This window comes from Sturnus vulgaris, chromosome Z, assembly GCF_052056855.1.
Source record: "Sturnus vulgaris isolate bStuVul1 chromosome Z, bStuVul1.hap1, whole genome shotgun sequence".
Classification (NCBI taxonomy): Eukaryota; Metazoa; Chordata; class Aves; order Passeriformes; family Sturnidae; genus Sturnus; species Sturnus vulgaris.
Window position 1 is genome coordinate 5,308,528 of NC_142283.1, and position 9,171 is coordinate 5,317,698.

Below are 9,171 nucleotides of genomic sequence, written 5' to 3' on the forward strand. Positions count from 1 at the left end.
CACAAATGCATTCCATGAGTTACAGAGGAAAAAGTGTCTGATATCTCAATCATATCTTCTCTATTACTACAAGAGAATTTCAGTCCAAGAGTGAGGCATCTCTTCAATCCCTCCCACCTTGGAAATTCTACTTCACTCACCTTGGTGTCCTCATGTTTTTTCTGTGTGTCTTCACTCTGCCACTTTTCTGTCACTCAAGAGAGAATTGAAGCTCTGCAAGTCTCATCTGTGCACTGAAAGAGTTCATATTTTTCCCGAGGCCTGCAGAGGGCCCTGTGATCCCTGCCAGTCCCGGCCGGAGCTGTTTACGATGGAGGATTCCTGGTGGGCCGCGCTGGGGGCAGGCGAGGATCTCAGCAGCCAGGCCAGCACACTGCGGCAGCATCCGCGGGTCGATGGCTGCCCCTGCCCCTGCCCGGCGGCTTCTGCTGAAACTCAGCAGCAGCAGCAGCAGCAGCAGCAGCAGCAGCAGCAGCATTCCAGCCGAGCCACGGGCCCGGTGTGGCCGTGCTGAGGGGAGGGGGAGCCGGCTCTGGCGGGACGGGGCCCGGCGAGCTTCCCGAGAAGGGGCCCGGCCCCGCGGCAGAGCCCGCCCGGCCTGGCCCGACCAAGGCCCGCAGAGGGGCAGAGCCCGCCCGGCCGGCCTGGGACCTGTGCTCAGGCCCCAAGGGAAAGAGAGCTTCCCGGCCTTTGTTCGTCCTTACATGGTGCTCACAGACGAGCAGCTGACATTTCCATTGGTGTGACAGTGTGTCAACATTAAAAATCAGCCACTGATTGGGTTTTCTCTGGCCTAAAGGAAGCTGCCAAGGTCCTACCAGGGAATCATTTACATAACTGTTTCATTTCCTACTTTAAAAAAAAAAAAAAAAAAAAATACAAACCAGCACCTTAGTTTATGTGGGTCTGTGCAAGAGCAATCTCGTGAAAATCCCAGTACAATAGAGTGCTGGTTTACTGTGTCCTGTGAAAAACAAATTTGAGATGTCTTTCAAGAGATGCTCATCAACAAGAGAATTGTGGTCTGTACAAGATCTGTAGAGTTTTTTGGCAAGTGGTTAAATGGTGTTCTGCTGGTGAATCACAGGCATCCTTTACACACCATCAGTGTGCCATGAGCCTGCTGGATCAACATCTGCCTCAGATGCAATGCTCATTGAGTTGTTGGCATTTTGCAGTAGTTTTCCCTATGTCACATTAAAATATCTCTGCAGAGGCTTGACAGCTGGCCTTTAAGCCAAACTGAGTTAGTAGAAGAAGCAGCAATTGATGAATTCCGAGTATATCTGTAGCAAGGAAGAAGACAAGGCTTTTAGCATGGAAACTGGTTTCAAAAGATACATGAAGGATTTTTTTAGTTAGAAAATGTGCATAAGTAAATGTTTATGCATGCCTTATAAAATTTGCCAAACTTGTGCCAAATGCATTGACACTAATATCTTTGCAGCAATGAATATAATAAGGTATTATGATGTAGTCAATGACTTAAGATCATGCTTTGTTAAGAGAATATAAACTGTAGAACACATAGAATAAAGAGGATGAAGATGCCATTGTTATTCTGCTCAAGTGTGTGTGTGTGTGTGTGTGTGTATATGACATCCAACCTGATGGTGACAACTGCCCCACCTGGTTTTAACAGATGAATATAAAATACATACTTTTGGCTACATCCTGCATTGCAATGCAAGACTCTTGTTAATTTAAGATCTTGGCCTTTAGTGTTTGAATGTGTAGAAATTTGGACAATCTCCTGCATTATTTCCTTTGTTTGTGATCTCGAATGGCAGTCTTTTGTAAAACTCTGCATTGCTCTGTAAGCAGATTTTCCATTTTGCTTGTCCCTGTCAGCCTAACACTAAGTAGCAGCCTTTCCAAATTGTCTACCAAATCCTCAACACCCCAATGAGTTTCTTCATGTTTGTCTTCTATAGCTTGTCTCATCATTGCTTGAGGCACTCTAACTTGATGATTTGCTGTTAGCCACCACCCTTCACAACTAAATCAGACATTAAGGATTTTGCTAATTGAATGTTTTCATCATGGTGTGCTCTTAGTGATTTGGAAAGGTTCACAACTTTGGAAAGAACTGGCAACAAGATGCTTTGTCCTGCCACCTCTCTAGCAGTTGTGTCTGCTACTTGGTTTGTGATGTTGCCAGGTGTTTGTCTGTTCTGGTGAGCTTTGCAGTGCATTATTGCTGCTTTAGCAGGGAACTGGACACTCCCAAAGATGTCCATACTTGCTTGGAGATCCTGATTTCTTGTAGAAGGAAGGAGGAACATAGAGTTCAAGGCAGTCACTTTCTTTAGCACCGAATCTTTCCTTCTAGGAGTACCACCTGTTACTTTAGGATTCTGCTCAGGGATAACCAGTGACCTCCATTTTACTCTTTAGTCAGAACTAAATATGGAACTACTGTGCAAGGGGAAGGCACTCATGGATGAACAGTCGAAAGGGTTCAGTTAAATGTGGTAACTCCAGAGCAGTAGTTGTCATCAATGTCTTTTTAAAATCTTAAAAGCCTGTGTCTTGATTTGAAAGAGAGATATTTGCTAAAAGAGACAGAGGCCTCTTTCTTTCTGTAAAGGGTAATATAAACCCCCCTCTCTTCACTCGACTATGATTTTGAAATTAAAGGGCTCTCATGAATCATAGTTTTAAAGAGTTAAGATTTTTGCTAAGCGTAGAAGTAGTTTCCATGACCAAGATGTAAGTTAGGTAGGTAAATGGTAGGTTAATAATTACTAGATGCTTAGGCTAGTGCCAATTGGTATAATTATCTGCTATTATGAACTCTCATAGACAAGAACATAAAACAATAAAACCGTTAATCATGAAGCAAGAGGCCTCGGATCCTGCCAGAGGGTGACCGAGACCTGATGAAGACTCTCCTGACTTCATCCTTTGAGACACTGACCCAGTTCAAGAGAAGACCTGCACACATGTGAAGGACTAATGGGCTCATTTTAATATTGCACGGGAATGGGAGGTGCTGGGGTTATGCATATGTGTTGTATGTAAGATCTTGGGGAATAAACAGATAGCAAAGGACCTTGTTTGGGGCAGTCACGCCTTTCAGAGGTGACTCCTGTGCCACCCGCCGGTGGATAAACATAGCACTTTGTAACTTTAATTAGTTAGAGGGTCATTGTCCGTGATTATACCGGCTTTTAACGATTCGCTCAGACGAAGATATGGAGGAACGAATAACAGTTTTTACCGATATATATATATATATATATATATATATATATATATATATGTAACAAGGGAAATAAAACACAACAACAATAACTGCGAGATCAACAGCAACAGAGCAGCAAACGCAGTGAACAGTTCTCTCGGTTGTGGACACCTTTCCTGTGCGGTGCAGTCTCCGTTCTGGCGCTGCCTGCCAGCTCTCGCTGAGCAGGGAGGAGATGCGATGATCCCACGTGTCTGGAGGGGCCCTGCGGTGAATGGCGTCTGTGTCCCAGATGGGAAGGGCGGAAGGGAGACGATGCTCACGGATCCCAATGCTCCAAGAGGATGTGCTGAAGTAGGCAGGAGATGCAGGAGAGAGAGAGCGTCCGAGCAGGGAGGTTGCAGGATCCCACAGCCAAGGGAGGCAGCTCCCGGCGTCAGGATGGCAGAGCGGAGTTTGTAGCAACCGTCCTTCTCCGAGCCAAACGAGCGAGAGAGCCAGAGCCCCAGAGAGCAGGCCCCTACCCCACCTCTCCTTTTCCGAGGTTCCCCCTCTCCCCACCTCCTGCAAGAGAAACTTACTAGCTATCTGAGCTTGGGTATAGCCCAAAATACTTAGCATAACAGTGGGAAAAATTCCACAGAAAGAAAAGGGAAAAATTCACCCCACAACAGCCTGTTGGACATTCTGTAGTGCAGTGTAATGCCTCTTTGGATTCCTTTGATGGTTCATTCAAAGGCTTTTCCAATAGTCCATAATTGGGGATCCATAATCAACACTATCCAGTCATTCCCAAATAACCACATAGTTCTCTTATAGATCAGGGCTCTAATATTTGACAAATTGTTTCCTTCCTTTATATTATAAAAAACTACACTGCCCTTGAGAGCGTGGCAGCCAGGAGACCAGACATGGGTAGATATGGACATAGTCTTGAAGACAAAGACAAGATTTTGTGACATGGATAAATGAGCTTTGAATGGGCATATTCAACATATTTTCAATGACATGCTTTTATTCTCTCTCCCTGTAATGACTGAAGAAGAGTATTATTGGTGTCAGCTGACTGCAATCAGGAGTATTCTTGGGAATGGAGAAAATGGAAGTAAAACCATCAGAAGTTGACTATAAAATATTTTTCCAGATGTATCAATAACTTCAGTGGCCACCTGCAGTCAGCACAACTATCAGCCTGTAATTGTGTTCAGGGTCAGCTCTGGCTCTTCCATGTCAGCTCCTCCTGCAGAGCCCATGGGGGCCTGGGCATTCTGCTGGCTTGCTTCCTTTTAGGAGACTGGCATGAGGAAAGGTCCGGGTGGCTTTTGTCAAAGAGATGATGTTTGAGTGAGCATGTACGTGCTGGAAGCCTCACAGACTCAGCAGCCCATGGCAGGAAGGAGCAGTGCTGGGAGGGCTGCACCTTGCTGCCCTAGTGAGAGGTGTTAAGCTGCACCTTCACCTCAGAGACAGCCAAGTACAGCAATTTTGTGCAGAAACACTTAATTAACCCTGGTTTGCACAGCTGCAGACACAGGGGTGTCTGGAGTGCCCCTTTCTGCACTTGGAAATGAGCTGAGTCAGTAGTGGGACAGGGCAGGGCTCTCCCACATGTGCCCATTGGGAATTCCCTCTGCCCTGGGTGTGTCCCGTCCAGCTCCTCAGTGACATCCCACCCAGCCTGGAACATGGAACTCCCTGTTTCCAAGGACCCGTGGCCATTGTCACCAGCACAGGGCAGGAGCAGTCAGACCCTTCCGTGGCTGCAGAGAGAGCGGAGGTGTCAGAGCGTTTAGCGAGTGCTGCTCCACATCGGTTGGATCTTGCACTCGTTGCTCCAGAGGCTGATCCACGCACCGAGTGAAGGTAAATATTTACAGTTCTGTGCTGAAAAGGGGAGGCTCAGTGGTCAGTTCACAAAGCCTGCACCACAAGCCCCAGAACATTTTCATACTTATACATTTTAGCCAGCAAAGTCATTTGTGTTCATTGACTGCCAGTTACCCTATTCTCTTCATAATTAGTATTCTGTCTGCTGTTGGGTAATGATCTCGCTTTTCATCTTAATTAGCTTCACTCTTAGTCTTTCTCTTCTTCTTACTTGAGTAGGTGGCCATGGCCTGCCTCTGCTGGAATGACTTTTTACCCAGCCAGAGCTGGTTCAGCACAGCGGCTGCGTTGGCTTTATTAGTTTGTGCCTTGCCTTTAGGGTTCTGCCAAATGTCCACGTGCCCATCAATTCTGCATTCTTTGTGTCCATCATCCCAGGTGCCTTCATCTTCCCAAGCCTTGCTAACCTTGCCTAGGTCTGAGGTTACTGAAACCTACCGAATCCTACACACTAATAAAGCAATTCAGCCATGAAGTAACCTGCCTTTGCAAGGCCTGGCCATCACTTAGAGATTGTTGGCTACTGCTTGTTTCATGGAAAAATCTCTGTTTTTGTTAAAGAGCCTTGAAAGCCAGAAAGGCCAAACCACAAGGAAGCCATTTTCCTAACAACTATTGTACGTTTTCCAGATTTTGCTCCAGGATCAGTGTCTGTGTGGAGCAGGAACACCCGAGGCAGAGCGGGATGGCGGAGCTGCGGGGCTGGGCACGATGCACTGTGTTCCGCAGGGCCCCAAACCGCACTGCATCCCGCAGGGCCCCCAAGGCCGCTGCGATGCCCGTCAGGGTGACCCAGAGGCGCCAGGACCAAGAGGTGAGGGGCGGGTGTCGGGCTCTGTGGGTTGGCACTGGCTGGGGGCTTGGCCATGGTGTTGGTGTCAGGTGCTGCTGACCCTGCGGGACCAGTTGGGCAGGGCTGGGGCCCCACTGGTGCTCCAGGGGCCCCTTTGAGGCAGCCGCCCCGGGGGAAGCGACTCCCAGGGATGACACTGAGGAGCTGCCAGGGGAAGGCAGAGGTTCCCCAGTCTGTGACATTCAGTCAATTCATGCTCTGGAAATGGCTCTTGGTCAAAATACATGGATTTCTCATTGTTCCATGTTTATACCAGGGTTATCAAAAATGTAAGGCTAAATGAAACCCTGGAACAGTAGATTTTTAGTCTTGAGAGAAGGCATTACTTTATTCTTGGCTCATGTGCATAGTGGACAACTCCAGCCACATACATGCCTATTTCAAAGCTTTTCCACTTACTGATACATTTTTAATAAACATAGAAATTCCTGTGCATTGTTTTTAAAATTACATCATTTTCCACGTTAATTCACTCGTATTCTCTCTTGTATTGGATATTGATGTCTCCCTTCTCATGCTAATTTGTCCACATTTTTCAGTCTGTTTATTATCTTTTTCCCAGAGAAATTGTTTTGAGCTCTGAGGCTGAAATGGACAGTTTATTAGTTTCTTCTTAGTCTTCTGGTTACTCCAACATGTTCTTGGAGGGCTACCAAGTCTAGATTCCAGGTGTCCAGCCTTTTACACCCCCAGGCTTTGTTCATTGAAGGTTATCAGTGTTAGTTCAGAAAAAAAAGTTTTGGTGATCTAGCAATCTGACTGACAAACATTGCCAAAAGACAACTAGCTACCTACTTTCTAATCTGGAAAATTCCAATGCTTAAGAAGAATAAACTGCTTATGATTAATAATATACTGCTTTTGATTGATCAAACAATTAATGACAAAATTAATTGAATTCATGAACTAGGAGAAAATGTAGGCTAATCAAGCAATGAAAAGCTGCATAAGTAATCCAAGCTGATGGATTTGGCACCTTCCGTGATTTGTCCCCATTCTTCTATCAAATGCATGGATGCTCTTAGAGCCAAATCATTCATTAAGCTGACATAAAAGGATGTGAAGTTCAGGTGATTCCCCGTTCCCCTTCATGTACAGTCCCTGTCCTAAGCTCTACCAGGACTGATGATTGAAAGAGAAATATTAGTGGAATTGTGTTGAGGCAACACTTTGTACAAATGACAGTGACATGGATGAAGGATGAACAGTCTCACAAGCAAAATATTGTGGGATTTCTAAAAAGCTCTGGAAAACTGCTTTCGCAAATCTTTGCAAGTGAGTCTCCTCTTTCAAGAAAAGTTCAGGCAAATTTCAGATGAACGGCTTTTAGCTTCAATGTCAGACAATTTTGCCTTCAAAATGAAGCAGTTGGATGGCAGTAGGTTGTTTTTGTTAAAAAACATGCTTATGCTGATAGACATTGTAGGAATTTTTTGAGCTCCAATGGATATTTTGTTACATCTGAGTAACCTGGGATAAACTGTTTCCATTTCACACCTATGTAAATAATTGCATGTAGAGATGAGGAAAAGACAATGGGTTTTGGTGCCTGTTAAAGTCAAAATTCATCATTTGCTGTTGAAATTATTGGAGCTCACTCCAGCATGTGCTTCCTTAGTACCAAATAAATCCCAGTGTTCGATGCTGACCCGAATTTGTGATCCGTTTGGGAACCACTCTCTCCTGGTTTGTCAGCTGAGCTCTGGCCACTTCAATTGTACTCAGGCACTTGATTTCAAGGGCAGCCCGTGCCTATAAATTCCAGCAATTGGGAAAGGATGACTTGCTCCTTGAACACTTGGCTGCATTGGAGGCTAAGTGACGGTCGCTGTCTCAGGGCAGTTTTGTATCTGGCTGCTGTCAGAGGGACAATTGTGTCAGAGTAGCTGTTTTTAGTGATGGGATAGCAAAACTTTTCAAATTGAGGTCTGGTTTAAAATTAAGGACCTGGTGAATCACCAGCAATGGAATGTTGGCTGAAGGTTTTACAGAACATTTCTTTTCTCCTTTTAGCCAAATACCAGTGAGGCGTCACACGTTGGAGGTGTGCAGGTTGCCAAATTGCATAACCCACTTGGAGGTATGGTTGCTTTTCATATTTTGCTCAATGTCTGTAAGATTTTCAACTTGATAATTCATTTTTGCAGCACATTCTTGGGACAGGGGTTGTGTTCAGAGATCTCAGCTGTAGGTGGTTTGCCCTCAGCTCAGCCTTGCAATCTCTTGTCACAGCACTCAGCCATTGGCCTGTTTTCCTCTGAGGAAGCCTGCCTGTCCTTCCTTGTTCCCATACTGCTTGGCAGGTTGGAATTTTGAGCATTGAGGTCCTGGTTTGGAGCACCCACTGCACCAAAGTTTGCTGCCTTGGTAGCTAATGTGTTGGTTTTGCAACTGGATTTGGAGAACCTAGGCACTGCGCTTATCCTTTAAACTTAATTGGAAATTGACCAAAAATGACCTTGAGGAAGTCCCACACAGAATTGCATAAGGTCAATATGGAAAACTTTGCTTGAGTATATTTTTTGTCTTTGTCGTTAATAAGTAACTGTTGACACAATTACAGTTTGGGCTCTTTTCAAAGAAACTGAAAGGAAAGTAATGATCTTCCCCATGGATTCCATGATTGTCCACAAAGCACAATGTTCTTGGGTGATGCCATTTGTTATTAACTTGTTCTGAGTACTGTTTCCCCAAGGAGCCTGGCTCCAGGCACACAGGAGGTGGAGATTCCCCTTCCAGGCACTCAGTGCTGCTGCCTGCAGCAGTGAGCTGAACTAGGCACAGCCAGCTGCCCTGAGAAAAACGGGCTCTCACCTGGCTGGGGCTGCAGTCACCTGCCTGCAGGGACATCCCTGCCACTGAAAGTGCAGCTCTTGCTCTGCCTTAGCTTAGTGCAGAGCATGTTGAGGCAGCAGCATCGAGGCTTTTTGGAGAGACAAAACTAAACTCACAAATTTCTCATTGGGTTTATCTGTTTCACATGTGAATGATGATTTGTGTTATTCTTGGTGATAGTTTACATAGATCCTAAGGAAATATTTAACATTCAGTATCTGTGATGAAAGTCTGGCCATAGTGAGACTACTAATGCTGGAACTTGGGACCATTTTGGCTTTGGGCTGGCACTGAGAATCCCAGGTGAGACAGGTCTGGTTGCTGGCAGGGTACAGGGTGCCCTTGCAACATGCTCCATGCAGTACCAGCTGGGGATTGGGCTTTGCCATAGAATCCGAGAATATGCTGA